We start from the raw sequence: 25,465 nt of genomic DNA on the forward strand, positions 1-25,465 counted from the left end.
TTATTGGTTTTTCTCTTTTCAGTTTAACTTTGCAAGTGAACTTACTGATACAAATTCAAGTACTTGCCATAGATAGGATTGTAACATTATTTTAAAATTACATTCCAGCTGAAAGAATCCCAGTTAAAGCGTTGGAGGGTGGAAAAAAAATAATAATATGAGAGAGAGACATGCTACCTCAGAAATGGTCATGTAGCTTATGACTTACATTTAAAGTATTTTAAGTAATTCTATTTCTTGTCCCTGTTTTAGTTGCAGGCTACATTTTGATGTAAGTAGTCAATACATATATCATCATATACCATTACATTTGTTTCCTACTTTAAAGAGAAAAGAACTTTGAATAGACTTCTTAAGTGAAGTCTTCTAAGGAGGAATGATTAAAACTGCTTCTGGAAGTAGTCATTAGGATTCTGGGCTTTCACTGTGATGGCCCAGGTTCAATCCTGGTCAAGGAACTGAAGGCTGCCCAGTGCAGCTGAAAAAAAAAAAGAGAGAGAGAGAGAGAGACAGAGTGAGAAAAAAAAAATTGCTTCCTTGACTTACTGTCTTAAAAATTTTTTCATTAGACTTGAGTGTTTTTTAATAGTTTCTCTACTCTTGGCATAGGTATAAGATTTTTTACATATAGAGATTATTGGCCAGAAAAAAAATAGATAATATTTATGTCAACAAATAGAATTTTTCAAAGCTTTCTATATATATACAGAGGTATATATTTATACAGTTTCTTTTGTAACTTATTAGAATGGTATTTGTGACAATAAGTTGGAAAAAGAACAAAGAGAAGGATTTTTAAAAGAAGACATGTAAAAGTGGAAATGGAACAACTAGAAAAGATAGCAAAGTGGATAAGCAGCAAAGAAAGCCACAGAGAAAAAGAAGTAGGAAAAATTTATAAATATGAGGAAGGGGGCCTGAGACTATTCATGTTTTATTTTAGGAAAGTTGTGCTTGCCCTCACTCTTCTAATCTTCTGCCTGCAGTTTCTGTCTGACTTCATGATAAGGATCAGGTAGATGTGTTGTTGTATGCTTATTAGTCTCCTAATATACGTCTCAGATGTTGTTCTGTTTGGCATGCCCAGAGTTTCTTTTTTCTACTGATCATAGCAGTTGGTGGAATCCATCTCTCATTTCTTCAGGTTATCAGTTATAAAAGGTTTTGGGGGTACTGCTCAGAGGGTCTGTGTTGGGCTTACATTGCATCTGGCCAAGAAGACCTCTAGGCAGATGGTTTGATTTCTGAGGCTTCAAGTTGTTTCTGAGGAATTGTTGTTAATTTGGAACTCTAAATGGGTAGGATTTCTAGAGTGGGACCCATAGTCCACCCATCCTTTCGGTTAGCTTAGGTTTGTAGTAAGTTCCTGACCCCACCCATGTCTTAACTTGAGCTGTCAATGACTATTTGGCTGGCTGGCTTTGCCTTTTCTCTGCAGCCTAAGAGTGCCTTGGCCTCTTATTGCCCTGGAGACTCCAGTTGACATGATGCTGTTATATTTTGTTCCTTCTTGGGAATTATTTGAATATTTTGTTATTGCAAGTTTCCATTTTGGAACTTCTGGACTGAAAGAGCTGAATCTATGGCCAGAACTCCAGTAAGGGAGTACTTCTGTTATATCTGTTATTTGCTATTAATCAGGATTGCTCAGAAGTCATTTAACTATCCTCATCCCCTAAATCCAAATTCATTTTTCGCATATGATATATATTAATGATAGGCAACTTATTAATAGTCATAAATGAAGAGAGATTAACAAATGCCTTCAGAGGCTCAGGGGTGAACTTTAACCAAGTATTGATCTGACTTCAGTGAGTACTTTATCATTTTGGAATTTGCTTTGTCTTATTTGATAAAAATTAATTTTTTTTTTCTTGCTAAGAATTTGATTGGTTTTCAAGGTTGGACGATTTTTTTTTTAGCAGCAGTCATCTAATTCATCTCTGTTCCCCTGAGCTTAATATCTAACAATTACCATTGTTTGCATGTCATGTTCTAGGGTCTTTGCTATGGCCCATGGTTCCTTTTCTGGGTCAGGCACAATTCTGAGTAAAAACCATCTCACTTAGTCCTCACAACAGCTTTTATGAGATAATTATTTAGTTATCATCCTCATTTTTCAGATGGGGAGAGAGATACACAGGTATTAAGTCACTTCCGCAGAGTTACACAGTGACAGAGCTTAGACTTGGACCCAGACAGCTGACTCTTGAGTCCAAAAGCTACCGTGCTGTATTGCCTCCCCACTTAGAGGACAGGTGTGTTCTTTGGATTGGAAGACTGACTGAACTCTCTGTGGCATAGTTCTCTATAAGAAATGTTGTTCTGAAGCTTGTAGTCTGGAATCTCCACAGCTGCCGAAGTAAGGAACCTTATTTTTGGTAGTGGTATCATTTATTTTGTATGGATCTTCCTTTCCTAGAAATTGATTTCTTCCTCCGTATCTACCTGGGGATCTGCATTAACTCATGTGTCTTTCCTCCTCTCTTAGGCTCTCAAGGCAGTCTAGAGAGATTTAACTCATTTTATAGAAAGAAGTTGTCAAGGTTTAATCCAGGAACTCATGGAGTGATCTACTCGATTTAACTGAGGGAATAGGGGGAGAGGGCCCAACTGTGCCAACTGAATTTAGCGTATTGCTTTAATAAGTTACTCTAATGGATTACCTTTTGGCCCTTATCTGTATAATGACTAAAAATACAGATTGTAGATTCAGACTGATGGAGTCCAAATTCTAGATTCACTATTTATTATTTATGTTATTATATAACTTGTCTAAGCTTCAGCTTCTTTATCTGAAAAATGGGTATATCTTACTTAACAAAATAATTATGAGAATTAAATTATAAAACAAATATAAAGACCAGGGAATAGGGTAGCAATATTTATTGGCTTGGAGTTTGGAACTTCTCTAACACACCAAGGAAGATGATTTTTGCCTCTAGGATAATTGGGCTATGGTTTTTTAGGATCTGCTTGAGTCTCCATTGGCTAATTTCAAGGTATTCTCTAAAAATTCTGGTCTGATGATACCTTTTCCATGTTTTCCAGTGATGCTGTTATTTTCTTCCTGTCTTTTGTTGGTTTGTTTGTTTGCACCATGTGGCTTGATTGAATCCATACCCTTGGCAGTTCAAGTGGGGAGTTCCAACCACTGGACTGCCAGGTCTCCCGCGTTGCAGGCAGACGCTTTACCATTTGAGCCACCAGGGAAGTCCATTGAAAGGAGAAGTAGATCCTTATGCTCTGGCATGCTGAACAGAAATTCTGAACATTAGAATTACAGAGCCTAAGGACTATATTAGTTTGGGGGTTTTTTGCTTTGCTTTATTTATTAATTTTTGGCTGCTCTGGGTCTCTGGCACTGCACATGGGCTTCTCTGGTTGTCACGAGTGGGGACTACTTTCTAGTTGTGCACGGGCTGCTCATTGTGGTGGCTTCCCTTGTGGAACACGGGCTCTAGGCGCGGGCTCCATAGTTACGGCTCACAGGGGTTGGTTGCCCTGTGGCTGTGGAATCTTCCCAGACAGGGATGGAACCCATGTTTCCCTGTACTGGCAGGCAAATTCTTAACCCCTGGACTACCAGGGAAGTCCCTACATTAACTAACACTGCTAATGTTGAGCTAATGGTAAGCTGAAACTTAAGTTCTTTGTTGTTATTGTTAGCTATGTTATTTTTAAGTCACTTCTTCCCTCATTTGTTCCTGTGTAGTTGTTTCTTTGGACGCAAGCTTTTAGATGTTGTGTTTATTTTTCCTATTCAGTACTAAATTGTCCTATCTCCAGTCATCATCCTGAATTAAGATAGATTTAGATTTTACATCCCTCTCAGCTTTCTATCACTTTCTCCTTTGTTCAGTTTGGTCTTCTTGGTCATCAAGGCTCTCATTGAAACTATTAACAAAACATGTTTAAAGCAAAACTTGTTTCCCTTTATTTACAACTTTTGACACAAAATGAATGGATTTTCCATGCCAGGAAATTCTCCAGTTCTCTGTGGACACCGGTTGGGGTGTCCTGCAATTAATTCCCTTCAGTCAAACACTTAAATACCCAGTGTTAGTGCAGACTCCACAGATTAAGGGCTTATCTCACAAGAGTGCCCCCCGCTCATATGCCAGTTGCAAAGCCAAACCTCTCGTGCTTCTGACCAGTGTTTTTACTGTAAATCACAGGTTCCCACCAATCCCTCCTTAGGCTTGATAGTTTACTATTGATAGGATGGCTTACAGAATTTTGAGAAATACTACTTTCTATTACTTATTTATTATGAAAGATATAATTAAGCAACAGTCAAGTGGAAGACATGCATAGGGCAAGGTATGGGAAATGGGTGTAGAACTTTCATACCCTCTCCAGACACAGCACTCTCCTTGCACCTGGATATGTTCACCAACCTGGAGCTCTCTAAACTCGGTTGTGTTCTTATGGAGGTTCCATTATGTAGGCTCAGTTGATTAAGTCATCAGCTATTGGCAATTAACTTAATTCTCGGCCTTTCTCCCTTTAGGGGTCAGGGTTGGAGTTGAAAGTTCCAATTTTCTTTCTTTTTAATTTTTTATTATTATTATTTTTGACTGTGCTGGGTCTTCATTGCTACACAGGCTTCTCTCTAGTTGTGGTGAATGGGGCTACTCTAGCTGTGATGTGTAGACTTCTCATTGGGATGGCTTCTCTTATGGACTGTGGGCTCTAACATACACAGGCTTCGGTAGTTGCGGCTGCCAGGCTCAAGAACACAGGTTTAGTAGTTGTGACGCACAGGCTTAGTTAGTCCACAGCATATGAGATCTTCCCAGATCAGGGGCCGAACCCATGTCTCCTGCATTGGCAGGCCTATTCTTTTCTATTTTTTTTAGTTTTTTATTTTTTTAATTTTAAAATCTTTAATTCTTACATGCGTTCCCAAACATGAACCCCCCTCCCACCTCCCTCCCCATAACATCTCTGTGGGTCATCCCCATGCACCAGCCCCAAGCATGCTGTATCCTGCGTCAGACATAGACTGACGATTCAATTCTTACATGATAGTATACATGTTAGAATGCCATTCTCCCAAATCATCCCACCCTCTCCCTCTCCCTCTGAGTCCAAAAGTCCGTTATACACATCTGTGTCTTTTTCCTGTCTTGCATACAGGGTCGTCATTGCCATCTTTCTAAATTCCATATATATGTGTTAGTATACTGTATTGGTGTTTTTCTTTCTGGCTTACTTCACTCTGTATAATCGGCTCCAGTTTCATCCATCTCATCAGAACTGATTCAAATGAATTCTTTTTAACGGCTGAGTAATACTGCATTGTGTATATGTACCAAAGCTTTCTTATCCATTCATCTGCTGATGGACATCTAGGTTGTTTCCATGTCCTGGCTATTGTAAACAGTGCTGTGATGAACATTGGGGTACATGTGTCTCTTTCAATTCTGGTTTCCTCGGTGTGTATGCCCAGAAGTGGGATTGCTGGGTCATAAGGTAGTTCTATTTGCAATTTTTTTGAGGAATCTCCACACTGTTCTCCATAGTGGCTATACTAGTTTGCATTCCCACCAACAGTGTAGGAGGGTTCCGTTTTCTCCACACCCTCTCCAGCATTTATTGCTTGCAGATTTTTGGATCGCAGCCATTCTGACTGGTATGAAGTGGTACCTCATTGTGGTTTTGATATGCATTTCTCTGATAATGAGTGATGTTGAGCATCTTTTCATGTGTTTGTTAGCCATTTGTATGTCTTCTTTGGAGAAATGTTAGTTCTTTGGCCCATTTTTTGATTGGGTCATTTATTTTTCTGGAATTGAGCTGCATAAGTTGCTTGTATATTTTTGAGGTTAGTTGTTTTTCAGTTGCTTCATTTGCTATTACTTTCTCCCATTCAGAAGGCTCTCTTTTCACCTTGCTTATATTTTCCTTTGTTGTGCAGAAGCTTTTAATTTTAATTAGATCCCATTTGTTTATTTTTGCTTTTATTTCCAGAATTCTGGGAGGTGGATCATAGAGGATCCTGCTGTGATTTATGTCTGAGAGTGTTTTGCCTATGTTCTCCTCTAGGAGTTTTATAGTTTCTGGTCTTACATTTAGATCTTTAATCCATTTTGAGTTTATTTTTGTGTGCGGTGTTAGAAAGTGATCTAGTTTCATTCTTTTACAAGTGTTTGACCAGTTTTCCCAGCACCACTTGTTAAAGAGATTGTCTTTACTCCATTGTATATTCTTGCCTCCTTTGTCAAAGATAATGGGTCCATAGGTGCATGGATTTATCTCTGGGCTTTCTATTTTGTTCCATTGATCTATATGTCTGTCTTTGTGCCAGTACCATACTGTCTTGATGACTGTGGCTTTGTAGTAGAGCCTGAAGTCAGGCAAGTTGATTCCTCCAGTTCCATTCTTATTTCTCAAGATTGCTTTGGCAATTCGAGGTTTTTGTATTTCCACACAAATCTTGAAATTATTTGTTCTAGTTCTGTGAAAAATATGGCTGGTAGCTTGATAGGGATTGCATTGAAGGCAGGCCTATTCTTTACCACTGAGCTACCAGGGAAGCCCCAGAAGTTCTAGATTTCTAATCACAGGATTTGTTCCCTTGGTAAACATCCCCCATCCTCCAGGAGTCACGTCATGAGCATAATCTTTGGTTATAATTGAAAGGGACTTATGCATAGCACTGCTTTCACCCCATCACTCAGGAAATTCCAAGAGTTTTAGAAGTTTTACTGTCTCATTTTTTTCATGTTTATAAAGAGATCTTCAGTTCAGTTCAGTCACTCAGTCGTGTCCAACTCTTTGCGACCCCATGAATCGCAGCACGCCAGGCCTCCCTGTCCATCACCAACTCCCGGAGTTCACCCAACCTCATGTCCATCGAATCAGTGATGCCATCCAGCCATCTCATCTTCTGTCGTCCCCTTCTCCTCCTACCCCCAATCCCTCCCAGCATCAGGGTCCCCTCCAATGAGTCAACTCTTCGCATGAGGTGGCCAAAGTACTGGAGTTTCAGCTTTAGCGTCAGTCCTTCCAATGAACACCCAGGACTGATCTCCTTTAGAATGGACTGGTTGGATCTCCTTGCAGTCCAAGGGACTCTCAAGAGTCTTCTCCAACACCACAGTTCTATTCTTCGGTGCTCAGCTTTCTTCACAGTCCAACTCTCACATCCATGACTACTGGAAAAACCATAGCCTTGACTAGATGAACCTTTGTTGGCAAAGTAATGTCTCTGCTTTTAAATATGCTATCTAGGTTGGTCATAACATTTCTTCCAAGGAGTAAGCATCTTGTAATTTCATGGCTGCAGTCACCATCTGCAGTGATTTTGGAGCCCCCCAAAATAAAGTCTGACACTGTTTCCACTGTTTACCCACTTAATTCCCATGAAGTGATGGGACCAGATGCCGTGATCTTAGTTTTCTGAATGTTGAGCTTTAAGCCAACTTTTTCATTCTCCTCTTTCACTTTCATCAAGAGGCTTTTTAGTTCCTCTTCACTTTCTGCCATAGGGTGGTGTCATCTGCATGTCTGAGGTTATTGATATTTCTCCTGCCAATTTTGATTCCAGCTTGTGCTTTTTCTAGCCCAGCGTTTCTCATGATGTACTCTGCATATAAGTTAAATAAGCAGGGTGACAACATACAGCCTTGACGTACTCCTTTTCCTATTTGGAACCAGTCTGTTGTTCCATGTCCAGTTCTAACTGTTGCTTCCCGACCTGCATACAGGTTTCTCAAGAAGCAGGTCAGGTGGTCTGGTATTCCCATCTGTTTCAGAATTTTCCAGTTTCTTGTGATCCACACAGTCAAAGGCTTTGGCATAGTCAATAAAGCAGAAATAGATGTTTTTCTGGAACTCTCTTGCTTTTTCGATGATCCACGGATGTTGGCAATTTGATCTCTGGTTCCTCTGCCTTTTCTAAAACCAGCTTGAACATCTGGAAGAAGAGATCTTAGGGTATTTTAATATATATCACGGCAAAATATATGTATCTACAAAATATATTTATCTACCTAACTAGTAATTTATAAGAAAATTAAATTTTTTTTGAAAAAGAGGCAGATAACAATTCACGGTTTGGGGCAATATTGTCAATGCTGAGATTTTTTTGCAGATAGGTATTTGCCATCAAGTATTCATGGCTGATTTTATACTCATTTGCAAATAAATAAACAAATCATTTTAGTTTTCAAAGGCACATATGTCAGATTTTATTGATACAAGAGCCTTAGGAAAACTTCCTTCACTAATTTGAGAATTCAGAATATACACAGGGACTCTACTTAATTTCACATTCTCTTGTACTGCTTATAGTAAGTAGTTTTCCATGTTAACATTGTGCACAAGTTTAGAGACACTTTAAATCCTCCCCAGCATGATCCTTTTAGTATGTTTAAAAGTGTCTTAGCATTTTTCTTTTTAGACAGTAGTGTGTTTGTTGAGAATAAATTGTATCTTCCCATTTGAGCAGATCCAAAAAACTTTTGTCAGTATTTGAGTTAGTTTAGGTAAGTGAAGGGCTTTCCTGATGGCTCAGCAGTAAAGAATCGACCTGCAATGCAAGAGACTCAGGTTCCATCCTTGGGTTGGGAAGATCCCCTGAAGGAGGCAATGGCCACCCCCTCCAGTATTCTTCCCTGGGAAATCCCGTGGACAGAGGATCTTGGCAGTCCATGGGGTCAGAAAGCATCATATGCACCTGAGTGACTGAGCACACACAAGTAAGTGAAGCTAATAAATCTAAGATTTAAATTTTAGAGTTTAAAAAAATGTATAGTATGATTCTAACACTGGATTGTAATAGTTGCAAGACTATATATTTACTAAAATTCATTGAATTGTACACTTAAAATGGGGAAGTTTTATGGTTTGTAAATTACACTTCAATAAAACTATTTAAAATACAGTATGATTCTGTTAACTAATTTTAAGTGATTTTTTTGTGTGTGAATTTGAAACAATACAAATAGCACTTTATACTACAAATTTTAAATAGTACAAATGTCAAGCAGTTTATGAATCTCTTAGTTTCAAAGCTGATGGACCTAGTGAATTACAAACCATGTTTACTCTAGGTGGTACCACTTCAGCTGGTAACAGTAATAGAGCATCATATGTTAATATCTAGAGAACCATACTGTTGTTTACATGCATGAGAACTGCTACAAATGGTTTTGGTGATTATTGTGCTGTTATTTTTACTTTTATTCTTAAATTTTATATTCTGTAATATTGTCATTCCAAGTGGGCATTACATGTGGTAAAGAAGCTCAAATAACTGCTGATGATCTTGCTGTTAATTTAGTACAGAGCATCCTGGAAGTATTGGAACCAATGCTAAGAAAATAAAAGAGCAGAATTGAATGAGGAGCCCTTTTATTTAAAAAAATGAAAAACTTCTGGGAACTTGGCTTTAAAATCTCAGTCTAGGGCACCCCTCAGCCAAGCTATCGTCTGTATTAAAATAGAAAATTATTTTTGGTGTTTGGGAAGGAAGTGATAGTGATACAAAAAACTTTACTACAGGTACTTTGTGTTTTTAAAGCGTTCTTAACAACTTAACATTCTTTAGTATATGTGCTGCTCACTTTGGCAGCCCACTCCAGTACTCTTGCCTGGAAAATTCCATGGACTGAGGAGCCTGGTAGGCTACAGTCCATGGGGTCGCAAAGATTCGGACATTCACTTTCACTTTTTCATTATTTTCACACTAAAATTGGAACAATACAGAGAAGATTAGCATGACCCCTGCGCAAGGATGACACACAAATTTGTGAAGCATTCTATATTTTTAATAGTCAAATTAATGAAAAGAAAACAACAGTAGCTAATACACTAATAAAAACTATGTGCTTAGTCGCTCAGTTGTATCTGACTCTTTGTGGCCTCATGACCTGTAGCCCACTAGCCTCCTGTGTCCATGGAATTTTCCAGGCAAGAATACAGAATGGGTTGCCATTTCTGACTCCAGGGGATCTTCCGACCCAGGGATTGAACCCGCGTCTCTTGGATCTTCTGCACTGGTAGGCAGATTCTTTACCAGTGCACCACCTAGGAAGCAATAAAAGCTATAAAAGCACACCCCCCCAAAAAAAAATACACCCTGAAACAAACTACATTTCTCAGACTCCCTTGTCCTTCGGAATCTGAGTTTGGGTTTCACAAATGAGATAGATTCTTATCAGATTTGGAAAGCAAGAAGAGGCAGTGACCATCTTTCTATAAATTCTGTTTCTGATGATTGAGAATATTGTGGTTTTCCTGATAAGTATGCTATTTTATAGTAGAAAAAACTGGAGGAAATAAACCTTCACAGATTTAAAAAAATAGACCTTATTATAGTCACTTACTACGCTTTGAAACTATGCTTGGGAAAAGACATACAGCACAATAGTTGTAAGGTACTTTAGTGTCTGTTTACATTTATTCTTATAGGAATGTAGCTTTGAATTAGGTAGTATTTGAATTATGTTTCAAGGCATGAAATTGTATAAAATGTAACTACCTAAAAAAAAAATGTAACTGCCTGGTATTCTGTAATTCATCTTTTGTATTCTGGACTGATATTTCCTTAACTGTTATGAATTAGTGAATCATCATTGGATATACTTCTGTATTTGCTCTTATACATCAAAAGTTTACTCCTGGCCTAAGCAGTCATTGTTTGTTCTGTTCTTCTGATTAAATAAAATGAAGATTTTAGTTCTCTGATTTAAAAAAAAAGTTTTCCTTCTTCACTTAGGAGAGACTGTTCAACGTTAAACGAAAGGTGTTGAAATCACTAGAGGGCAGCACATTTTATCTGAGAGTGGCACACCTATGACTCACAGATGCCATTCTGGGTTGTTCATAGCACTGGGAGTTAAATTTAGGTCACCACTCTTTCTGGCATGTTCCGTATACACCTGCTGCTGTAACTCATAGTGAGACAGAGCCAGGAGGTTATGCACAGAGACTTGAAAGAACATTAGTGTACGTTTCCATTTGAGTGTGGGTTCTTCTAGCTAACAGCACGTAGTTAACATTTATTTGCAGTTTCTCTTTTTCAGATAATCATTAAATTATAATTGTTAAACTATAATTTTGTTATTGTAATTTTTGAAGGCATACCCAAAAAACTCCAGTATGTTTTCAGTTGTAGACAGTATAGCTTAGTAGTTCAGGACATGGGCTTTGGAGTTAAACAAACATGGATTCAAATCCTGGTTCCACTACTCTTACTAGCTGTGAAACCTAAGTAGGCCTTGACCTTTCTTAGATTCATCTCCTTCATCTGTAAGCTGGAGGACTGCGTTAGGGTCAGCTTCACAGAACTGTGAAGATTAAGTGAGATAACATGCATGTTGTGTTCTAGCACTAGTACATGGTAAACACTTGTTGAGCATTCATACATATTCTCACATTTTTATGAGGCCTGTTCTAAGATTGTTTAAAAAATGCGTGGTTCATCCCCATAGAGTCCACCTAATGGATCTCCCACTCATATCAATCTGTTCTCTCAAGTGGCAAACTGTATTGTGTCCTTATCATTTCTTTGACATTCTTTTAGTTTGAAGCGTGTAAAATTTCCAGTATTTGATCCTATTTGCCCTATGAAACAAGCAATAAGATTAAATGCCATTGACTTATCACCCCTGTATGTATTCTTGTCCAGTTTATACATTTGACTCTTTCTTAGCTTGTTAGAAGATCAATCTTAATAGAAGATTAATCTTAAAATACAAATTTTATGTCCTGCTTGTTCCTGTAATTATTGCAGTTTTGAGGTTCAGTCATGTTGGTGTAGCAGAAACAAACTCATTTCTAATGCTTGGGAATTTACATGTGGTATCTTTTAAAGATATATGTTCCTTCTGTTACTGACGTAAATTTTGTTTCTTTGTAATTAGTTCTCTGCATAAATCTTTCTTGAATAGGCTTTTATTTTAAAAAATTCATGGTTACTGGCAGGTGATATCACATGTCCAAAACGTTTTTTACATGATATTTTTCAGTTATATTCCAGGAAGGATTTATTTATTTCTGGAAATTAATTTGACTTTTTCTCATAATAATAACATAAATTTCATTTCCTGAAACAAAGTATTTAAGCCATGTTCAAAGTTATTTATTTGGGAAGGTAAAAAAGATGCCCCTTATAAATCTTTTTCTTTGTGTTAGAAAATTGCCATCTGAAGGACAAATACTTTGTCAAAGTATTTATTTTAGATATAGCTAAGATTACTGATTTTCCTTGATTCTTAATCTTGCCATATGCAAAGGAGGAAAGCAAAAAATGATAATGAATATACTCCTTGCCAGCACGTCCAGTTATCTAGTTCAGTTCAGTTCAGTTCAGTTGCATCTGACTCTTTGCGACCCCATGAATCACAGCACACCAGGCCTCCCTGTCCATCACCAACTCCCAGAGTTCACTCAGACTCATGTCCATCGAGTCGGTGATGCCATCCAGCCATCTCATCCTCTGTCGTCCCCTTCTCCTGCCCGCAATCCCTTCCAGCATCAGAGTCTTTTCCAATGAGTCAACTCTTCGCATGAGGTGGCCAAGTACTGGAGTTTCAGCTTTAGCATCAGTCCTTCCAATGAACACCCAGGACTGATCTCCTTTAGGATGGACAGGTTGTATCTCCTTGCAACCCAAGGGACTCTCAAGAGTCTTCTCCAACACCACAGTTCAAAAGCATCAATTCTTTGGCGCTCAAGCTTTCTTCACAGTCCAACTCTCACATCCATACATGACTACTGGAAAAACCATAGCCTTGACTAGACGGACCTTTGTTGGCAAAGTAACGCCTCTGCTTTAGAATATGCTATTTAGGAACTTTCCTTCCAAGGAGTAAGCGTGTTTTAATTTCATGGCTGCAGTCACCATCTGCAGTGATTTTGGAGCCCCCCAAAATAAAGTCTGACACTGTTTCCACTGTTTCCCCATCTATTTCCCATGAAGTGATGGGACGAGATGCTATGATCTTAGTTTTCTGAATGTTGAGCTTTAAGCTAACTTTTTCACTCTCCTTTCACTTTCATCAAGAAGCTTTTTAGTTCCTCTTCACTTTCTGCCATAAGGGTGGTGTCATCTGCATGTCTAGTAAGTTCTGTCAATTCTACCTCCTTAATATAGCTGTCATTTGTTCTCCTTTCTCTGCACTCTCATTATATCTTGCTTGGATTTAAGAATCCTCCAGTAGGGTTCCTACCTCTTGTCTCTCCCAACCCTTGAATCTGTACCTTGTTTCTGGAGTTATCGTCTTGATGCAAAACTCTCATCTTGTCACTCCCAGGTTCTTAGATCACTTTTTTGATTCTATTTGTTTTACTGTTTCCCATATATTCCAGCCAGACTATACCTTCCAAAACTGAAATTCTTCTCTAAGATTGTAGTTTTATAATCAACTCCAGGTTTTTAGTAAATTTTCCATAAATTTTTTCTTTTTTTTTTTTTACTGATACTCTTCTTTTGCATAATTCAACATGCTGTGAATCATTTTTTTCTGCCTATTGTGGAATTGGTTAGAAGCTGATTTTTTTTAATGTATATTATTACTCCATTTTTTGTTTTAAGCATTTGGATAACTAGTGGCCTCAGTATCATTCATTGAATGAATGAGATGTTCTGTTCTTACTGATTTGAAATACACCCTCTCATATGTAAAGTTGTTTTTTATGTGTGTCTTCTCTGGACTCTGTTTTGTTCTGTTTATCTGTTTCTGCATTGGTTTCTAGTATCTTAATTACTATAGCTTTATGAAGTTTTATAATGAATCTGGATACCTGGTAGGATGAGTCAGTTCACTGCTTTTTTAGAACTGTTTTGGCTATTTTTAAGCCCTTTGCTTTTCCCTGTGAAGTTTAGGACAGCTTGTCAAGCTTCATGAAAACGCCTCTTGGGATTTTGGTTATGTTAGGTCAACTTCATAAGCTGACCTAATATTATGAAAAATTTACTTCTTCATAATATTAATGTTTCTATCTACAAACATAATATGGCTCTTTATTTACTTAAATCTTATATGTCTTTCATAACTTTTTATGGTTTCTCCATACAGGTCTTATATATCTTTATTCCTAGGTCTCTTACAGTTTTGTTGTCATTGTACATGGTACATTTTCTGAATTTATTTTCTAATTTTTTATTACCGGTGTCCAAAATATTGTTGATATTTACATTTAAGTATTATCAGCAACCCTTGTTAACTCATATTAGTTGAGCCACCTGTAATTTGTCATGGGTTCTTTTGGAATTTTTATCTAGACCGCATATCTGCAAATGATAGCCTGTTTATTTTCTTTCTTTTCAATCCTTGTGCTTTTTCTCAACCTTTGTGTGTTCCTTTCTTTCCTTTTTCCAGCCCTTCCCCCCCAGCTTACTGCTCTGGACAGATTCTTAGAGTCTTTTTGCCTCTGAAGAGCTGTTTACGAAGGAGGACTGTGAGCTAGCTGGCCTGCTGCACAGAATCGAAGGCTGTGCCTCTATTGCTGTAGCCTCCCAGTTAGGTGCAAGAGCATTTACGTAGGGACTTGTGAAGCCTGCTAAGGTGAATTACAGCTTAAAAGTGTGTGGTGACATGCAGATGAATTAAGGACTAAAGTGCCTGTTTTCAGGTTATTTGTGGTCTGATTGGCAAAGGAAGACTTACTCTTAGGAAGCAGTTAGAAAGCAATATCATATAGATTAGTATAAACCTCAGTGAGCTATTTTGTAAAACACAGAGCTTAAGCTCCCTCTACAAAGCAGAAGATCCTTCTTTTATCTTTCCCACCTCCATTCTTTCCCATACTTCCCAACTGAAGTGCCCTCAGCCTGCTTAAGAGCCTAAGATAAGAACTTAAAAGTAAACAGATCTGGTTTGAGACATGTGGTTATCTTTGGTTATCTGCTGCTGTTTTTACTGAATATCTTTGAAATTTATTTGGAGACTCATATATCATGAGTATCAGATATCTACAGTACTGTCTTCTGCATGATTATACTTTTCTCCTTTCAATTCAGTTCAGTTCAATTTCTCAGTCGTGTCCGACTCTTTGTGACCCCATGGAGTGCAGCACGCCAGGCCTCCCTGTCTATCACCAACTCCCAGAGTTTACTCAAACTCATGTCCATTGAGTTGGTGATGCCATCCAACCAGCTCATCCTCTGTGGTCCCCTTCTCCTCCCGCCTTCAGTCTTTCCCAGCATCAGGGTCTTTTCCAGTGAGTCAGTTCTTTGAATTAGGTGGCCAAAGTGTTGGAGTTTCAGCTTCAGCATCGGTCTTTCCATTAATTTTGTAAGTTTTATGACATGGTTGTAGGGACTTGCCTGCAGTCCAGTGGTTAGGACTTTGCACTTCCACAGCAGCATACCCATGTTCCATCTCTGGTTGGGAAGCAAAATGCACCATGTGGCCAAAAAAAAAAAAAGTGGCTGAAAATGAGTAGTAGATTCACAAATGTTTGTTTTAGTATTTTGATTCAAAATATTATACACACCTGACGGCACCCCACTCCAGTACTCTTGCCTGGCAAATCCCATGGATGGAGGAGCCTGGTAGGCTACAGTCCATGGGGTCGCTAGGAGTCAGACACGACTGAGCAACTTCCCTTTCACTTCACTTTCCTGCACTGGAGAAGGAAATGGCAACTCGCTCCAGTGTTCTTGCCTGGAGAATCCCAGGGACGGGGGAGCCTGGTGGGCTGCTGTCTATGGGGTCACACAGAGTCGGACACGACTGAAGTGACTTAGCAGCAGCAGCAGCATGCTATGTATAGTTTTCGTACATATCAAATATTGTATAATAAAAGTATATATATCTATTGTATTAAACAGAAATTTATGTTATTTGAATTATTTTGGAAATAAAGTTAGACTTTAATTGATCACAGCAACTAATGAGAGATTGGTAGACTATGTGATTAAAACCTGACACCAAGGAATGGTTTATATTTTAGGAGACTTTTCTTATCTTTATATCATGCAGAGTGTACACCATTACATGGTTTGGTAGTTTGTTTCTGTAACAGTGCATTCAGGAAGTAAGATTATTTTTTACTCACTTTGCTAGACTATTAGGGCAGGACCAAAATGCTGAATTTAATACAAGTGTAAAAATAAACCTGATTAATGACAGATGAAGCTTGTTTACAGTTTCTTGGGCACATTATTTAGTTGATATGTTTTAGCAAACATAATTTAAGGAATCCGTGCTTTAGATCTCTTCTAAAATTAATTGGACTTTATAGTTTGCTTACATTTCTCTCTTTTTAAAATTGAAGTACAGTTGATTTACAATATTGTGTTAATAACTGCTATACAGCAAATTCTTCCCAGGTAGTGTTAATGGTAAAGAACATGCCTGCCAATGCAGGGGACATAATAGAAACGGGTTCGATCCCTGGGACGGGAAGATTCCCTGGAGAAGGAAATGGCAACCCACTCTAATATTCTTGTCTGGGAAATCCTATGGACAGAGGAGCCTGGCGGCTGTAGTCCATGCAGTTGCAAAAAGTTGGAAATGATTGAAGCATAAGCACAGATACAGAAAATGATCTCAATTATACATATACACACATATATATATATATAACACACACATTCTTTTTCATTATGGTTTATCACAGAATATCCAATATAGTTCCCTGTGCTCTAAGTAGGACCTTGTTGTTTATCCATTCTGTGTATACTAGTTTGCGTCTGCTAATCCCAAATTCCCACGCCTACCCTCTCCCACCCCTCTCTCTTGGCACCACCAGTCTATTCTCTATGCCCATGATTCTATTTCTGGTTCATATACAGGCTCATTTGTGTCATATTTTAGATTTCTCTTATAAGTGATAGCCTATGGTATTTGTCTTTCTGACTTACTTCACTTAATATGATCATCTCTAGTTGCATCCATGTTGCTGTATGTTCACAGTTTCTATAAAGAATAGTATGTGTTTGCAATAGCTGTGTTAGAAGGCAACTCTGAAGCCATGAGTTTGATAAGTGTTGATTTTTTTTGGCTAAAGCAAAGGACTTTAAAATTCTTTCATAGTGATGTGTACGAATAAATTATAAATTTAGCCCTTACAAACAAACCAGGAATTTTTGTAGCTTAACAGCATCACTGCATATTTCAGATATGTGTTTAGGGCTCTTTATAATCTATTTTTTTAATAGAATGAACTCACAATCTTAGGGCTGGAATATTTATTTAGTCAACATTTGATTTCCTGGTGTATGTCAAACATGGTATAAGACACTGGAGGGGCTAAAAGTGAAGAAGGTCTCACTCTTGCTTTTAGGCAACCCAGAATCTGTCTTTGAAGATAGGCATTCATTTTTTTTTTAATTTTAATAAAAATATACTGTAATAATGTGTTTAGAAGGTGCTCTGGAGGTGTCACACAGAAGTGTGCTTGAAGAAAGTCCATCAGGAATAGGAAAAAATGGTGTTCCCAGTGGAGGGAACAACATGGGTCAAGGTGGAAAGTGAGGCCTTTTTAGGGAACTGTAAGTTGTTTGATACATCTTGGGAACACATAAGTAAGAGAGTGGTGGGAAAGGAATCTAGAAAGGTGGGCAGAAGATAAATCTTGCAGGTCTTTGTTTTATACATTTAGGCCAAAGGGAGCCGCTGAGAATGATAAGAAGTCATTTAATTAAATTTACCTGTTTGCAGGAGATTGTGGGAGCATTTACTGATACAGTTTAAGTATTTTATCCATCTTTCTTTCTGCTTACTTATGCATAGAACTTCATTGAGACAGGGAAAATTAGGGATTTTTCCAGCCTAGTACTGACTGTTGAAGAAGGAAATGGCAGCCCACTCCAGTGTTCTTGCCTAGAGAATCCCGTGGACAGAGGAGCCTGGTGGGCTGCTGTCCATAGGGTCGCACAGAGCCACACACGACTGAAGCAACTTAGCATGCATGCATGCATTGGAGAAGGAAATGGCAACCCACTCCAGTCTTCTTGCCTGGAGAATCCCAGAGACAGAGGAGCCTGGTAGACTGCCATCTATGGGCTTGCACAGAGTTGGACACAACTGAATCGACTTAGCAGCAGCAGCAGTACTGACTGTACAAATTTTCCGGCAGAGAACAAGAAAAGCTGTAAAGTGGGACCTCCTAACCGCTTGAGTCTTTCTCTCTGGTAAGCAGCCAGGTAGAACGTTTAGTGAGACTGTTAGAGCTGGCAGCAAGAGGAAATAACCTTAACCTATTGTCTTATGTCAAACGTCAAATAGCCCAGAGTTGACGCTTTAAGACCTTGTCCCTTTCCTTCCGTGCAGAATCACTGTGGTCAGAGGATAAACTCCCTGAGGGTTTATTTTTAGGAGGTGACACGAATTACAGGCTTAACCTGTATACTCAGACTTCTAAATATATATACTGAAAATTGCAGAACACATGAGAAATTTGCCCTGTAACTTCCTGTCATGCATTAAGGCTCATAATCCTAATTTCAAAATGTTTAATAATACTACAAAATGAAGTCTAACTGGTGTTATATATACAAGTCTTCTAGGTTCAGAGATGAAAGCAGTATAATGAAAATTGCTGGGGTGCCACATAAAAGGGAAATTCCTGCTTCTTGACTTTGCTTTTTACGTATTCTAGTTATATCTTACCCACTTGGATTTCGAAGTGCAGGACCTACACTAACCCATCCAAGGCCTTTGTTTGATGTAGATAAAGGCCTATATAGCCCCTTGGGAGTGGGCTTTCCTCATGGCTCAAAGAATCTGCCAATGCAGGAAATGTGGGAAGATCCCCAGAGACGGGAATGGCAACCTGCTTCAGTATTCCTGCCTGGGAAAGCCTATGGACAGAGGAGCCTGATAGGCTACAGTCCATGGGATTGCAAAAGAGTCAGACACGACTTACCAACTATACAACAACAGGCCCTTGGGAAGGGCACCTTTGTGATAAGAAAAAGGTTCATCTTCCAGGATAATATAGGCCCAAGATGTGGGCTGGAGTTCTGCCTGCCTTTTTCCCATTGACCAGGGACCTTTTGTGTAGTGTACAGATTGACTAGCGGTACTAGTGACCCCATTAAAGTCTCTATAACATCAGACCTACCCTTTATTACTTTTTGCCCTTTTGGTTATCCAGTTACTTCTCTCTTCTCCTAAAAAAAGATATAAAATGCTGTTATTCCTTTTTCTTTTTTTCTGTTACTTGTTTTGCATCAGCAGCTGTATTCCCCAGTTAGGAAATCACAGTTGTTTCATTGGCCAATCATGGCATCTAAGAAGTTTTGATAAATAGGGAAAGCCAGAGACAACTGGTGTGGAAATATTGTTTGGAGTAGTGCCACAGTATGGGGCTGCTTTGTGCATGTGTTGTTTCATATAGGCAAAATTGTGTACACAATAATAAAATAAAAATTGATTTGACTAGATAGCCTTTTGTTTTAGGAGATTTCATTGTTATTCTTTTCAGTGTGAAGGCTCATCGAGGGAAAAATCAAGAAAATATCATGTTAGCTCACTTAATTCTTCCTCTTTCTGAAATTATGTTTTTTTTTCCTTCCAGTTTTATTGAACTGTAATTGACGTATAGCACTATATAAGTTTAAGGCATACAGAATAATGATTTGACTTACATACATCGTAAAATGATTACCACAGTAAGTTTAGCAAACACCCATCATCTCATATTGGTGCAAAATTGAAGAAACAGAAAAAGGTGTTTTTTCATTGTGATGTGAACTCTTAGGATTTACAGTCTTAACAGCATTCATATATAACATACAGCAGTGTTAATTATATTTATCATGTTGTACTTTACATAACTCGAAATTCGTATCTTTGACTACCTTCATCCAATTCCTCCCCACCATTGTTTTTGGTTTTTATATTCCACTTTGTTTTTAGTATTAAATGAGAATAAAAAATTGTCCTCAGTATGGATGGAACAGACAGTCATACAGGGTAAACAACAGCAGTAATTTTCTAGATTTCTTAATTATTTTAACAGATTATAGAAGATTCTGGAAAATAGCTTGTCTTGTCAGCAGCAAACCTTTTCCACTTTTAATAAAACTGTAGAAAAGACAAGGTTCCAAATCATATTTTAACTGCTAAAAATCATCTGGAGAATAGCTGCTGACATAGAAGTCAGATGACATTGAGACATTTGGCAGACATCCTCTTCTTGCTGGTGTTACAAAATCCACAGCGGACAGCCTGGATTTGAAAAGAAGAGTGGCATCTTTGGAATCTCCACGAGAATTTGTTGAAGTTAAAATAAACCTGATGCCTTCTAAGTGACAGAAAATGGACCATGTCTGGGGATGGCAAAAGTGAGACATGTTGAAAACCCACTTGGATTGATTTAAAGAAAATAGATCCAGGCCTAAGGTTCCAAGTTCCAGAGCCTAAGTGTCTTCTGATTTTTTCTTTTTATAACTTTCAAGCAAATTCTGCCTTGGAAAAAACTTAAGTAATATGTGAATTATGAGATTGTGAAAGGAGGAGGAAGGCTTGAATCCAGTCAGATTTTTGGCCTAAGCTTTATGACTATTTAGTTAAAAGTAAACAGTATTCTTTCAGTGTTCTTCCAGAGAAGAACGTAGTTTATGTCTGTGTATGAATATTTTAAAAGTTCTGGTGATTGAGACATGTAAAAATAATGTTCTTAAAAATGTTAGAATTACTATTTAAGAAGGTTAAAAAAAAAAGAAAGCTGCTCCTCTAAGAGCCAATGAGGTAACCCATGGTACATTTTTTGTATTTAGTCATCCAATTATGTGGAAAGGTTTTTTTTAGGTACTTCTGAGGTTAATGATGAATCCTTAAGGGGCTTAAGCTGCATATTTCAGGTTTATAGTATCATAAGTTTAATTAAGTTAGTATATGGAAACATAAGAATTTTAACAGTGCTCTCAAAACAAGATAAAGTCATATAACAGGCAAAATGACCCAGGAGAAATATAGGAGAGGCTCAACAATTAGCATTAGCTCAGTCACGTCGGACTCTTTGTGACTCCATGGACTCTAGCCCACCAAGCTTCTCTATCCATAGGATTCTCCAGGCAAGAATACTGGAGTGGGTTGCCATGCCCTCCTACAGGGTATCTTTCCAACCCAGGGATCAAACCCAGGTTTCCTGTGTTGCAAGCAGATTCTTTACCATCTGAGCCACCAGGGAAGCCCTCATAGCCCGGAATCTGGTGTCAAATGACCTGAGTTTGAATCCTGCCATTCCATTTCTAAATGGTGTGACTATGGGCCAAGTTACTTGACCTTCCTGTCCCTTAACTTTTTGATATATAAAAAGAAAAAAAAGAGTACCTACCTAAAAAAAGTAGGATTATTGTGAGAATCATTAGATAATATATGTGAAATGTGTATTTGGTTTCTGGCATTTAGTATGTGCAAAATAAATGTTTATTAATCACAATTTTATTGTTATAATTATATTACACACCTCATAATTTGTCTTCTTCCTGAGAATAGTTGATTATCTCCACCTAAAAATTCTCACTTAAAATTTGAAAACAATCACTGAATAGCAAAGAAAAATCAGTGAGCTTGGAGAAGAAAGCTTGTGAGTGATACACATGCGTGGCATTAGACTCTGCTGTTGCTACTGGTGTTTCCCTAGAGGGTGCAGGTAAATTATTTTCAGTTTGCTCTTGTACTTAACCAGACTTACCAGATTTTTTGACATTTTGAATTTAGCATCTTTTAGATACTTATTCTATCAGGGAATAGAATTCATATCTAATAATAATTTACAGCTTCATTGTGAACATTGAAATATGGAAAGCATTTTGGTTTTTTAGCCATCAGGGGCCAAGATCCATAGATAACATCATTTTTCTTTCCTTTTGTTTAAACCCTTAGAAGAACTGTGCGCAAAACAAAATATCACAGTGATTTATCATACCCTCTTGTGTACCTGTTAGTAGATAGAAAAATAAAACATTGCCAGCTCCCTAAAAGATTCTTCTGTACCCCCTCCCAATCAATACCCCTACTACCAAACCCCAAATTAGCCCCCGGTCCTGAAGCTCATGCTAATTACTTTCTGGCTTTTCTTTATAGTTTTACCAACCAAGTGTGTAGTCCTGATCACTCTTATTTAGTTTTGCCTGTTTTTTTAAATTTTATTTGAATGAAATCATGCATAACGTTTTTCACTCAACCTGTTGTGAGATTCACTTGTGTTCCTGCATGTAGCAGCAGTTCATTCAGTTTTATGGTTGTATAGTATTTAATTGTATAAATACACCACAGTTTGTATATTCTATGGTAGATGGATAGTTGTTTTCTTTCCAGTTTGGGGTTACTGTAATCAGTGCTGTTATGAATATTTCTATGCATTTAAGCACGTATTTCTGTAAAACACACCCAAGGAGAGAATTGCAAAGTCATAAGAATGCAGTCTTGAACTTTCATAGATAATGGCCAAACTTTCCACAGTGGTTTTACCAACTGTTTCTACCAGTGATGCGTAAGTTTCATTGTTGTATACCCTTAACAAAAAAATGGCCCTTTTTTTCTCAAATTGATCATTTTGGTAGATGTGTAATGATATCTTATGGTTTTAGCATTTTTTTCCTAAGAAGAATTTGGTAAGAATTTTCTAAAACTATTGACTAAGATGAAGCCTTTGGTTTTTAATTTTCCTTACTTTCCATGTCTTTTAACAATTAAGTTGATGATACTTTTAGAAAAAGTATTTTAAATTTTAAAACTACATGATAGCAGTTAATTTGAGATATTACCCAATATTCTTTCTTTATACTTTTTGCTGGCTTATCTAAAAAACAGATGTATTATTTCTCTTCATAATTATTAAGCTGCCATTCCAGGAATCATAACAATTACTGAAATGAGAGGTATGGTCTGTAGTTTATGAAGTTGAGTTTAATGAATAAAACTTTCCAATTCCTCTGAGCCATTTTTCTTTGTTAGATTTTTTAAAAAATAAAGTACAACCATGGTAACTCATCTGGATGACATTGAATGGCTAGTTACTGTTGAGTGAAGTAAAACAGACTTTTAACAGCTCGTGGGTAATGTCTGAAAGGTAAAGTGACATAAGATAAATGTCTGTGTTCCACTCCGAAAATAGCGAAAGGCATATGGAACCAAGATTTAACTTAGTTGACTTGTAACTTAATCCCACTTTAAATATGCTTTGGGGTTAATGAAGGTTGTACTATGATTTCTTTTTGCAGAATTAGTACCAACAGTGGGAAATAATTAAGAAGATAAAAGTTTGAAAGTTCTGAATGCTGATTTAATTTTGTAAATAATTTTCAAAAAGCATACATGCATTGAAAAGAGAATATTGGAAATTTTTTGGGATAACTGAGTGCTCCAAATAATAGTATTACAGCTATTTATAAGTGTAAAACAACTTGTTCTCAAGCTTGAAAAAATTTTAAATTCCTAAAAGGACTTGTGTTTTTGAAAATAGAATAATTTAACCTCAGATTTTGTTCTGTTAATAGTTATTTATTAGTAGGATTTTGAACTGAGAAGTTAGGTATTTTAAAAGGATTGATGTAAGCTTTATTGGAAAACAATTATAACTTAAATTTGGAAGATAAATGGTTAAAATGTCAACCATGGTCCCACCAAATGTAAAGTAGAAAAAAATATGCTATGTGTATTTATACTTAATTGATAAGAATTGATGAACTTTGTCCCAATTTGCTCTTTTGCTTGGCTTAGAGATTGTAATACAGATTGGTTGGAAATCTTTTGAATTTCAACTAATGGTTTGGACTTTTTTAAAAACTTTACACTTCCTGTAGAGAATCACAAAATGTCTATTTTCTGGTACTTGGGGGTTGTAAATGGGATTTGGAACATTTATGGTAAAGATAATGAACTTTATTTGGGGAAAAATGATGGAATAGAAATCTGGATGAATGAAAGCCAAAGATTTCTGATTTCTTTTCAAAGAAGATAAAGTATCTGACACGCTTCGCAGATTGAAAATTAAAATAAAAATCTGTATATTTTGTTCTTTGCTTTTTTTATTCTTGTGATAGAATTTGAAGAATATCACTTGCTTGCTACAGTGTAGTCAGATCTATAAACAGGTATTGAATTTGTTTGAAAATATAATTTCTTCAGACTTCATTTTATATTGAAATATAGTTGATTAGCAATGTTGTGATGGTTTCAGGTGTACAACAAAGGGATTGTTATACATACACAAGTATCTATTCTTTTTCAAATTCTTTCCGCATTTAGGTTGTTGCATAATATTGAGCAGAGGTCCCTGTGCTATACAGTAGGTCCTTGTTGGTTATCCATTTTAAATACAGCAGTGTGTACGTGTCAATCCCAAACTCCCCATCCCCCAACCATAAAGAGTCTCTGAGTCTGTCTTTCTGTTTTGTAAGTTCATTTGTAAGATTTCTTTTGCATATAAGCAGTATCATACATATTTTTCTTTTTCTGACTTACTTCACTCAGTACGACAATCTCTAGGTCCATTCATGTCGCTGCAAATGGCATTATTTCATTCTTTATAATGGCGAGTAATATTCTATTGTATATATGTACTATATCTTCTTTATCCATTCCTCTGCCAGTGGACAGTTGAGGTTGCTTCCATGTCTTGGCTATTATAAACAGTGCTGCATTGACCATTGGGCTGCATGTATCCTTTCGGACCATGTTTTTCTCTAGATGTGCATGCCAGGAGAGGTATTGCAGGATTATATGGTAGTTCCGTGTTTAGTTTTTAAAGGAATTTCTGTACTGTTCTCCATAGTGGCTGTACCACTGAAAGTGTAACATCAACATTTCAGATTCCGGATGATAGTATGTGAAGATACTGACATCCACATTCAGAATACTAGGTGTTGGCAATAGGTAGCCTGACTTGGTATGGTCAAATTAATCGTTTAGAAATGCCTTTAAGCCTTTTCAATCCTTTGAAATCATTGTGGGGAATTCCCTGGCAGTCCAGTGGTTAGGACGCTGTGCTCTCACTGCCAAGGGCCCAGATTCAACCTCTGGTTGGGGAACTAAGACCCGTAAGTCACTGCACTGTGGCCAAAAAATAAATAAATAAAAATAAAATCATGAGGGCAGTTATATTTGACCCTCAGGTAAGCAGGATCAACATCAGCGAGCTACCCTGATCACTTTAGGTCTTTCAGTGTTTTAAAGTAGACCCTAAAGACTAAAATCTTCCTGAATTACTTTAATTGATTGGTTTATCACAGGTGACTAGCCAGATAACATTTTATGCTGATAGCTCATTTAATGTAAATGAACCTGCCAGTTATCTCAATTTGGGTAAGGCCACTTGCAACTTAAATTGCTGTGTTTCAGACTACCTGTGGTATAACATATACTGATTTACCATGCTTTGTAGATAATCAGCTCCAGTTATTATATACCAATTTATTATTTACCCAAAAGCTTTAAAAATCTGAAATAGTTTAATCTCTTAAAAATAAAAGTGTCTCCTGTATACTATATAGCACTTTCCTCTCTGCCTGGTGGTGTTCAGCCTCAGTTTGAAGCACTTTGAGAGT

The 25,465-nt window shown here is 37.3% G+C and overlaps 1 protein-coding gene, 1 long non-coding RNA gene and 1 other non-coding gene across 6 annotated transcripts in view; all 3 read left to right on the forward strand.

Moving 5' to 3' along the window:
* MIGA1 (mitoguardin 1) overlaps positions 1-25,465 on the forward strand; it is a 76,747-nt gene that overhangs the window by 25,549 nt on the left and 25,733 nt on the right. The window lies entirely within an intron of this gene.
* LOC132659300 (uncharacterized) lies at positions 18-25,358 on the forward strand. Its single transcript, XR_009599562.1, has 2 exons — positions 18-8,708; positions 9,922-25,358. It is a non-coding gene; the product is annotated as an uncharacterized LOC132659300 (long non-coding RNA).
* Positions 9,678-9,780, forward strand: LOC114111078 (U6 spliceosomal RNA). The gene has a single exon (XR_003587207.1). It is a non-coding gene; the product is annotated as a U6 spliceosomal RNA (small nuclear RNA).

The sequence above is a fragment of the Ovis aries genome, chromosome 1, assembly GCF_016772045.2.
Source record: "Ovis aries strain OAR_USU_Benz2616 breed Rambouillet chromosome 1, ARS-UI_Ramb_v3.0, whole genome shotgun sequence".
In the NCBI taxonomy this organism is placed as follows: Eukaryota; Metazoa; Chordata; class Mammalia; order Artiodactyla; family Bovidae; genus Ovis; species Ovis aries.